Here is an 8,510-nt window from a genome sequence, read left to right as displayed (position 1 = left end):
AGATACGACGTAGCCTCCAGCCGGGGGGCCTGGAGCGACGAAGATCTGTTGAATAGCTGGGCCAGGAGGGAGGGCCTGGAGTAGTGTCTCTCAGGGGAGTAGCCGGGCCAACTCGGGGAGTACCGGCAGTGATAATAAAGTCCACAATGGAAAACGCTTCTGTAGCATGTGCATGCAAAATACTATGTGTACCAAGACAACGATTAAACCACTTCTGCAAAAGTACTTGTGCAACCAATGCAATAATAACACTATATGTAATAATACTACATACGATAAACAATATGCAAAGCAGTATTGGCAACTCTAACATTAAAGAATAGTAACAGCCATACAGTATGGCTGAAACTTAGTAACACTAAGTAATTAGTAGTAATTACATATTATTACACAGCATGTAAAAACCCCAATAAACCCCCCTTGCAACTTACATTTCGATGGACGCACAACATTCAGACATTCGTGTTACTGTCGACAATAAAAAGTCCTCAGAAACGTGCGTCTTGTCCCTTCGGACGATGATTACACACTGCCCTGAGTGGGCGGGTGCAGTGTCCAGATGCGCATTTTCAAGCACACTGATTGGTTGGAAATGGCAGGGCTATGATGGGTGAGGGATAACTAAGGTAGGCTGAGCAGCCAAACTAATGGGATTTAAGAGAAATTGAAGGGACTGTGAGGGGAAGTTAGGTGGAGAGGAGAGGAGCAGGACGGTCTTTTTTACACTGCTTATTGTTAATCCTTTACCATTTTGTAAAAAAATAGCATCTTCCACTTTCATCTGTTGGACCTAACTGTCAAATCGCGGGAATTCTGATCGCTATCCTTGGTGCTGTTGTGACTTCTGGCTAATTGATATTCAAGATCATGTACTCATTAATTTCTGGAATAATTAATTGATCTGATTTATTTGATTAATTTGGTTATCCTATACAAATTATTCTAAGAGGGAATGTTACATTTTTTACAGGACCATGACCTCGGTGTGCATAGATTAGAATAATTTGCTGGTGTCAAACATATGAAAACATGATACATATTTTAAAAGCTGAGAAACAGGTCTTTCAAATTATATGACATACTATAGCACCACATTAATCAAATTGTAATCAGTCAAGAAAAAACACTTGTGAAAATGTGTATTTTACACGAAAATCTATGTTGTTCTCCCAACCAACTGCCATTTACAAAACGTTCTTATGATGATAGAGAAAAACTTGGAGCATATTGAGTCTTCCTTATTCTGTAAGGATTGATAATCTGAAATTATAATAGAAATACCTTTTACTGTGAATGGGTTATAGACATTTTAGTGACCGATAGTATTTGTCTCCAATTCTATTTAATGTTCTGTGATTAGAAACTTTCTTAACTGGATAGTATATTAACACATCTACACCAAAATAAATTACAACTAGCATTTAGTCTTATACATGATAAGGAAAGAGAAAAACAAGTGATATAATATTAATAAAACTAGGCAAATAATCTTAGGCAAATACATTGTCTCATTCAAACCTGAAAATGAAGACATTTAAATCACTATCACAACCCATAACATTATACAACATTCATTTCAGGGCTAGTTTAATCAGAATCTAACTGGAATTATACAATAAGGCATATAACAACAATTATTAGCTTTTACAACATTTACATTCAACTAGCATATAGTCTATTGCACAAAGAGTCAGAACGGGAACAATTCCAAAAGCACAACATTATTTTACAGTTTATTTTACAGTTTACAAGTCCTTTACATCCCCAAGGCCATTAGAGTCATGAATGAAACATAAAGGGAGGCTGTCATGCAGGATGTCTTGGATAAGAAAGGGAAACATGCAAGAGAGGTCACATTACTAGTGAACATCTAAGCCACATCTGAGTCCCTTTACTAGTGCCTATTTCCACAATGAGTCACACTCACTGGAGTGCCACAACCTAAAAAAATACAAAATACAAAACCGTTTGCATTCAGGTGCCACACAAACATACTGGGTCTTGTTCTCCTTTATATCTTTCCTGTAACACAGCCAATTATTTCTAGAGGGGGCCTGTAGACTGGGCACGAGCTTTGTGTGAAAAGATGACCTTACAGTTTTCACAGACAAAGGTCTGTCTAAAGATGGATACCTGTCATTAACATCAATACCTCCTTACTGACGAGCAGCGCTCTCTCTGAATGTAATCTGGCAGTAACCAGCTTGTCCATTTTCCTTGCCAGGTGCTGTGTGATTACACTGCCATTCCTGGAACAAAAGGTAACTGTTGACAACTGCAATGTCAACACAGTGGGAAAAACAAGTATTTCCCACCATTTCTGGGTCTTCTGCAAAACAATGTAGGAGTTCATCAACTGATCAGACTTGTCAACCCCACCCATCTGTCTATTGTAATTATGGAATACAGCAGGCTGGTGGACCACTTTCCTATTCCAAACACCATCCAGTCGGACTAGCCTCGTTACTTGAGTGGAATCATTTGCATTGTGAAAATTGGAAAGGCAAGTAACAGTACGCGCCTCTCCACTGTATGGCCAATACATCGCCCCCTATCCTACACCAACGCATATCCCCATGCTCGGTTTGACACTCCCACTTTTTAAAGTCCTTAAATGTCCCACATGCATTGAACTCCTGTTCTCCCAGACTGCTTACGAGCATGGGTGATGGATAAAAGATATCTAATCAAATGTTGTAACCCTGGTTTGCATATGGCACAACTAATTCCTCAACAACTTAACTGGCTAGAACAACCACATGACCATCCTGACTGCCGGTGTAAATATTGAAATCTAAAGTGTAGCCTGTATCAGATGAAGCAATGACCCATAATTTAAATCCCCACCGTTGGCTTCCCTTTCATATACTACTTGAATCCTGATCACCCCTTTGATTTGACCATGCGCTCATCTATGGCTCCGTTTTGGTTTGGCTGATACATCAAGTCTGTTTAAGGCGGTCCAGTAAGTACCACAGTTTTCTAAACCTATCTGTATTATCCTCAATGGCAGGATCCACGATGTGTAAACGACACCATTTTGTATACATCTGGCCCTTCATTGGACACTGTGTTAACAAACCTCCAAACGAGCTTCAATGCCATACAACACTCCTTCAGTAGCCTCCAACTGCTCTTAAACACTAGTAAAACTAAATACATGCTCTTCAATCGAACGCTGCTGGCACCCGCCCACCCGACTAGAATCACTACTCTCGACGGGTCTGACCTAGAGTATGTGGACAACTACAAATATCTAGGTGTCTGGTTAGACTGTAAACTCTCCTTCCAGACTCACATTAAGAATCTCCAATCCAAAGTTAAATCGGCTTCCTATTTCGCAACAAAGCCTCCTTCACTCATGCTGCCAAACATGCCCTCGTAAAACAGACTATCCTACCGATCCTTGACTTCGGCGATGTCATTTACAAAATAGCCTCCAACACTCTACTCTGCAAATTGGATGTAGTCTATCACAGTGCCATCCGTTTTGTCTCCAAAGCCCCATACACTACCCACCACTGTGACCTGTACGCTCTTGTTGGCTGGTCCTCACTACATGTTCGTCGTCAAACCCACTGGCTCCAGGCCATCTATAAATCACTGCTAGGCAAATCCCCGCCTTATCTTAGCTCATTGGTCACCATAGCAGCACCCACCCGTAGTCTGCGCTCCAGCAGGTATATCTTACTGGTCATCCCCAAAGCCAACACCTCCTTTGGCCGCCATTCCTTCCAGTTCTCTGCTCCCAATGACTGGAACGAATTGCAAAAATCTCTGAAGCTGGAGACTCTTATCTCCCTCACTAACTTTAAGCATCAGTTGTCAGAGCACCTTACCGATCACTGCACCTGTACACAGTCCATCTGAAATTAGCCCACCCAACTACCTCATCCCTATATTGTTATTTATTTTGCTCTTTTGCACCCCAGTATCTCTATTTGCACATAATCTCTTGCACATCTAGCATTCCAGTGTTAATACTAATTGTAATTATTTTGCACTATAGCCTATTTATTGCCTTACCTCCATAACTTGCTACATTTGCACACACTGTATATATATTTTCTGTTGTATTTTTTGACTTAGTTTTTTTACCCCATATGTAGTGGGGAAAAAAAGTATTTAGTCAGCCAATTGTGTACGTTCTCCCACTTAAAAAGATGAGAGAGGCCTGTAATTTTCATCATAGGTACATGTCAACTATGACAGACAAATTGAGATTTTTTTTCTCCAGAAAATCACATTGTAGGATTTTTTATGAATTTATTTGCAAATTATGGTGGAAAATAAGTATTTGGTCACCTACAAACAAGCAAGTTTTCTGGCTCTCACAGACCTGTAACTTCTTCTTTAAGAGGCTCCTCTGTCCTCCACTCGTTACCTGTATTATTGGCACCTGTTTGAACTTATCAGTATAAAAGACACCTGTCCACAACCTCAAACAGTCACACTCCAAACTCCACTATGGCCAAGACCAAAGAGCTGTCAAAGGACACCAGAAACAAAATTGTAGACCTGCACCAGGCTGGGAAGACTATCTGCAATAGGTAAGCAGCTTGGTTTGAAGAAATCAACGGTGGGAAAAATTATTAGGAAATGGAAGACATACAAGACCACTGATAATCTCCCTCGATCTGGGGCTCCACACAAGATCTCACCCCGTGGGGTCAAAATGATCACAAGAACGGTGAGCAAAAATCCCAGAACCACACGGGGGGACCTAGTGAATGACCTGCAGAGAGCTGGGACCAAAGTAACAAAGCCTACCATCAGTAACACACTACGCCGCCAGGGACTCAAATCCTGCAGTGCCAGACGTGTCCCCCTGCTTAAGCCAGTACATGTCCAGGCCCGTCTGAAGTTTGCTAGAGTGCATTTGGATGATCCAGAAGAGGATTGGGAGATTGTCATATGGTCAGATGAAACCAAAATAGAACTTTTTGGTAAAAAGCTCAACTCGTCGTGTTTGGAGGACAAAGAATGCTGAGTTGCATCCAAAGAACACCATACCTACTGTGAAGCATGGGGGTGGAAACATCATGCTTTGGGGCTGTTTTTCTGCAAAGGGACCAGGACGACTGATCCGTGTAAAGGAAAGAATGAATGGGGCCATGTATCGTGAGATTTTGAGTGAAAACCTCCTTCCATCAGCAAGGGCATTGAAGATGAAACGTGGCTGGGTTTTTCAGCATGACAATGATCCCAAACACACCGCCCGGGCAATGAAGGAGTGGCTTCGTAAGAAGCATTTCAAGGTCCTGGAGTGGCCTAGCCTGTCTCCAGATCTCAACCCCATAGAAAGTCTTTGGAGAGAGTTGAAAGTCCGTGTTGCCCAGCGACAGCCCCAAAACATCACTGCTCTAGAGGAGATCTGCATGGAGGAATGGGCCAGAATACCAGCAACAGTGTGTGAAAACCTTGTGAAGACTTACAGAAAACATTTGACCTGTGTCATTGCCAACAAAGGGTATATAACAAAGTATTGAGAAACTTTTGTTATTGACCAAATACCCATTTTCCACCATAATTTGCAAATAAATTCATAAAAAATCCTACAATGTGATTTTCTTTCTCATTTTGTCTGTCATAGTTGACGTGTACCTATGATGAAAATTACAGGCCTCTCATATTTTTAAGTGGGAGAACTTGCACAATTGGTGGCTGACTAAATACTTTTTTTTTTTTTTTTTTTTTTTTTACATCAATCTACACACAATACCCCATAATGACAAAGCAAAAAACAGGTTTAGACATTTCTGCAAATTTATTACAAATAAAAAAACTGAAATATGACATTTACATACAGTGGGGAGAACAAGTATTTGATACACTGCCGATTTTGCAGGTTTTCCTACTTACAAAGCATGTAGAGGTCTGTAATATTTATCATAGGTACACGTCAACTGTGAGAGACGGAATCTAAAACAAAAATCCAGAAAATCACATTCTATGATTTTTAAGTAATTCATTTGCATTTTATTGCAGAACTTAATATTTGGTACAGAAACCTTTGTTTGCAATTACAGAGATCATACGTTTCCTGTAGGTCTTGACCAGGTTTGCACACACTGCAGCAGGGATTTTGGCCCACTCATCCATACAGACCTTCTCCAGATCCTTCAGGTTTCGGGGCTGTCGCTGGGCAATACAGACTTTCTGCTCCCTCCAAAGATTTTCTATTGGGTTCAGGTCTGGAGACTGGCTAGGCCACTCCAGGACCTTGAGATGCATCTTACAAAGCCATTCCTTAGTTGCCCTGGCTGTGTGTTTCGGGTCGTTGTCATGCTGGAAGACCCAGCCACGACCCATCTTCAATGCTCTTACTGAGGGAAGAAGGTTGTTGGCCAAGATCTCGCGACACATGGCCCCATCCATCCTCCCCTCAATACGGTGCAGTCGTCCTGTCCCCTTTGCAGAAAAACATCCCCAAAGAATGATGTTTCCACCTCCATGCTTCACGGTTGGGATGGTGTTCTTGGGGTTGTACTCATCCTTCTTCCTCCAAACACGGCGAGTGGAGTTTAGACCAAAAAGCTCTATTTTTGTCTCATCAGACCACAAGACCTTCTCCCATTCCTCCTCTGGATCATCCAGATGGTCATTGGCAAACATCAGACGGGCCTGGACATGCGCTGGCTTGAGCAGGGGGACCTTGCGTGCGCTGCAGGATTTTAATCCATGACGGCGTAGTGTGTTACTAATGGTTTTCTTTGAGACTGTGGTCCCAGCTCTCTTCAGGTCATTGACCAGGTCCTGCCGTGTAGTTCTGGGCTGATCCCTCACCTTCCTCATGATCATTGATGCCCCACGAGGTGAGATCTTGCATGGAGCCCCAGACCGAGGGTGATTGACCATCATCTTGAACTTCTTCCATTTTCTAATAATTGCGCCAACAGTTGTTGCCTTCTCACCAAGCTGCTTGCCTATTGTCCTGTAGCCCATCCCAGCCTTGTGCAGGTCTACAATTGTATCCCTGATGTCCTTACACAGCTCTCTGGTCTTGGCCATTGTGGAGAGGTTGGCGTCTGTTTGATTGAGTGTGTGGACAGGTGTCTTTTATACAGGTAACGAGTTCAAACAGGTGCAGTTAATACAGGTAATGAGTGGAGAACAGGAGGGCTTCTTAAAGAAAAACTAACAGGTCTGTGAGAGCCGGAATTCTTACTGGTTGGTAGGTGATCAAATATTTATGTCATACAATAAAATGCAAATGAATTACTAAAAAAATCATACAATGTGATTTTCTGGATTTTTGTTTTAGATTCCGTCTCTCACCGTTGAAGTGTACCTATGATAAAAATTACAGACCTCTACATGCTTTGCAAATAGGAAAACCTGCAAAATCGGCAGTGTATCAACTACTTGTTCTCCCCACTGTAGGTATTCAGACCCTTTAGTCTTTGAAGCACCTTTGGCAGTGATTACAGCCTTGAGTCTTCTTGGGTATTACGCTACAAGCTTGGCACACCTGTATTTGGGGAGTTTCTCCCATTCTTCTCTGCATATCCTCTTATGTTCTGTCTGGTTGGATGGGGAGCGTCGCTGCACAGCTATTTTCAGGTCTCTCCAGAGATGTTAGATCGGGTTCAAGTCCGGGCTCTGGCTAGGCAACTAAAAGGACATTCAGAGACTTGTCCCGAAGCCACTCCTGCGTTGTCTTGGCTGTGTGCTGAGGGTCATTATCCTGTTGGAAGGTGAACCTTCGCCCCAGTCTGAGGTCCTGAGCGCTCTGGAGCAGGTTTTCATCAAGGATCTGTACTTTGCTCCGTTCATCTTTCCCTCTATCCTGACTAGTCTCCCAGTCCCTGTTGCTGAAAAACATCCCCACAGCATGATGCTGCCACCACCATAGGGATGGTGCCAGGTTTCCTCCAGATGTGTACTTGGCATTCAGGCCAAAGAGTTCAATCTTGGATTCATCAGACCAGAGAATCTTGTTTATGGTCAGAGTCCTTTAGGTGCCTTTGGGCAAACTCCAAGCGGGCTGTCCTGAGGAGTGGCTTCCGTCTGGCCACTCTACCATAAAGGTCTGATTGGTGGAGTGCTGCAGAGATGGTTGTCCTTCTGGAAGGTTCTCCCATCTCCACAGAGGAACTCTAGAGCTCTGTCAGAGTGACCATCGGGTTCTTGGTCACCTCCCTGACCAAGGCCCTTCTCCCCAGATTGTTCAGTTTGGCCGGGCGGCCAGCTATAGGAAGAGTCTTGGTTCCAAACTTCTTCCATTTAAGAATGATGGAGTCCACTGTGTTCTTGGGGACCTTCAATGCTGCAGACATTTTTTGGTACCCTTCCCCAGATCTGTGCCTCGACACAATCCTGTCTCGGAGCTCTACGGACAATTCCTTCGACCTCATGGCTTGGTTTTTGCTCCGACATGCACTGTGTGCTTTCCAAACCATGTCCAATCAATTGAATTTACCACAGGTGGACTCCAAGTTGTAGAAACATCTCAAGGATGATCAATGGAAACAGGATGCACCGGAGCTCAATTTCGAGTCTCTTAGCAA

Source organism: Coregonus clupeaformis, chromosome 8 (assembly GCF_020615455.1).
Source record: "Coregonus clupeaformis isolate EN_2021a chromosome 8, ASM2061545v1, whole genome shotgun sequence".
In the NCBI taxonomy this organism is placed as follows: Eukaryota; Metazoa; Chordata; class Actinopteri; order Salmoniformes; family Salmonidae; genus Coregonus; species Coregonus clupeaformis.
The sequence above is the reverse complement of the archived record's forward strand: the minus strand, read 5'-3'. Positions refer to the sequence as shown.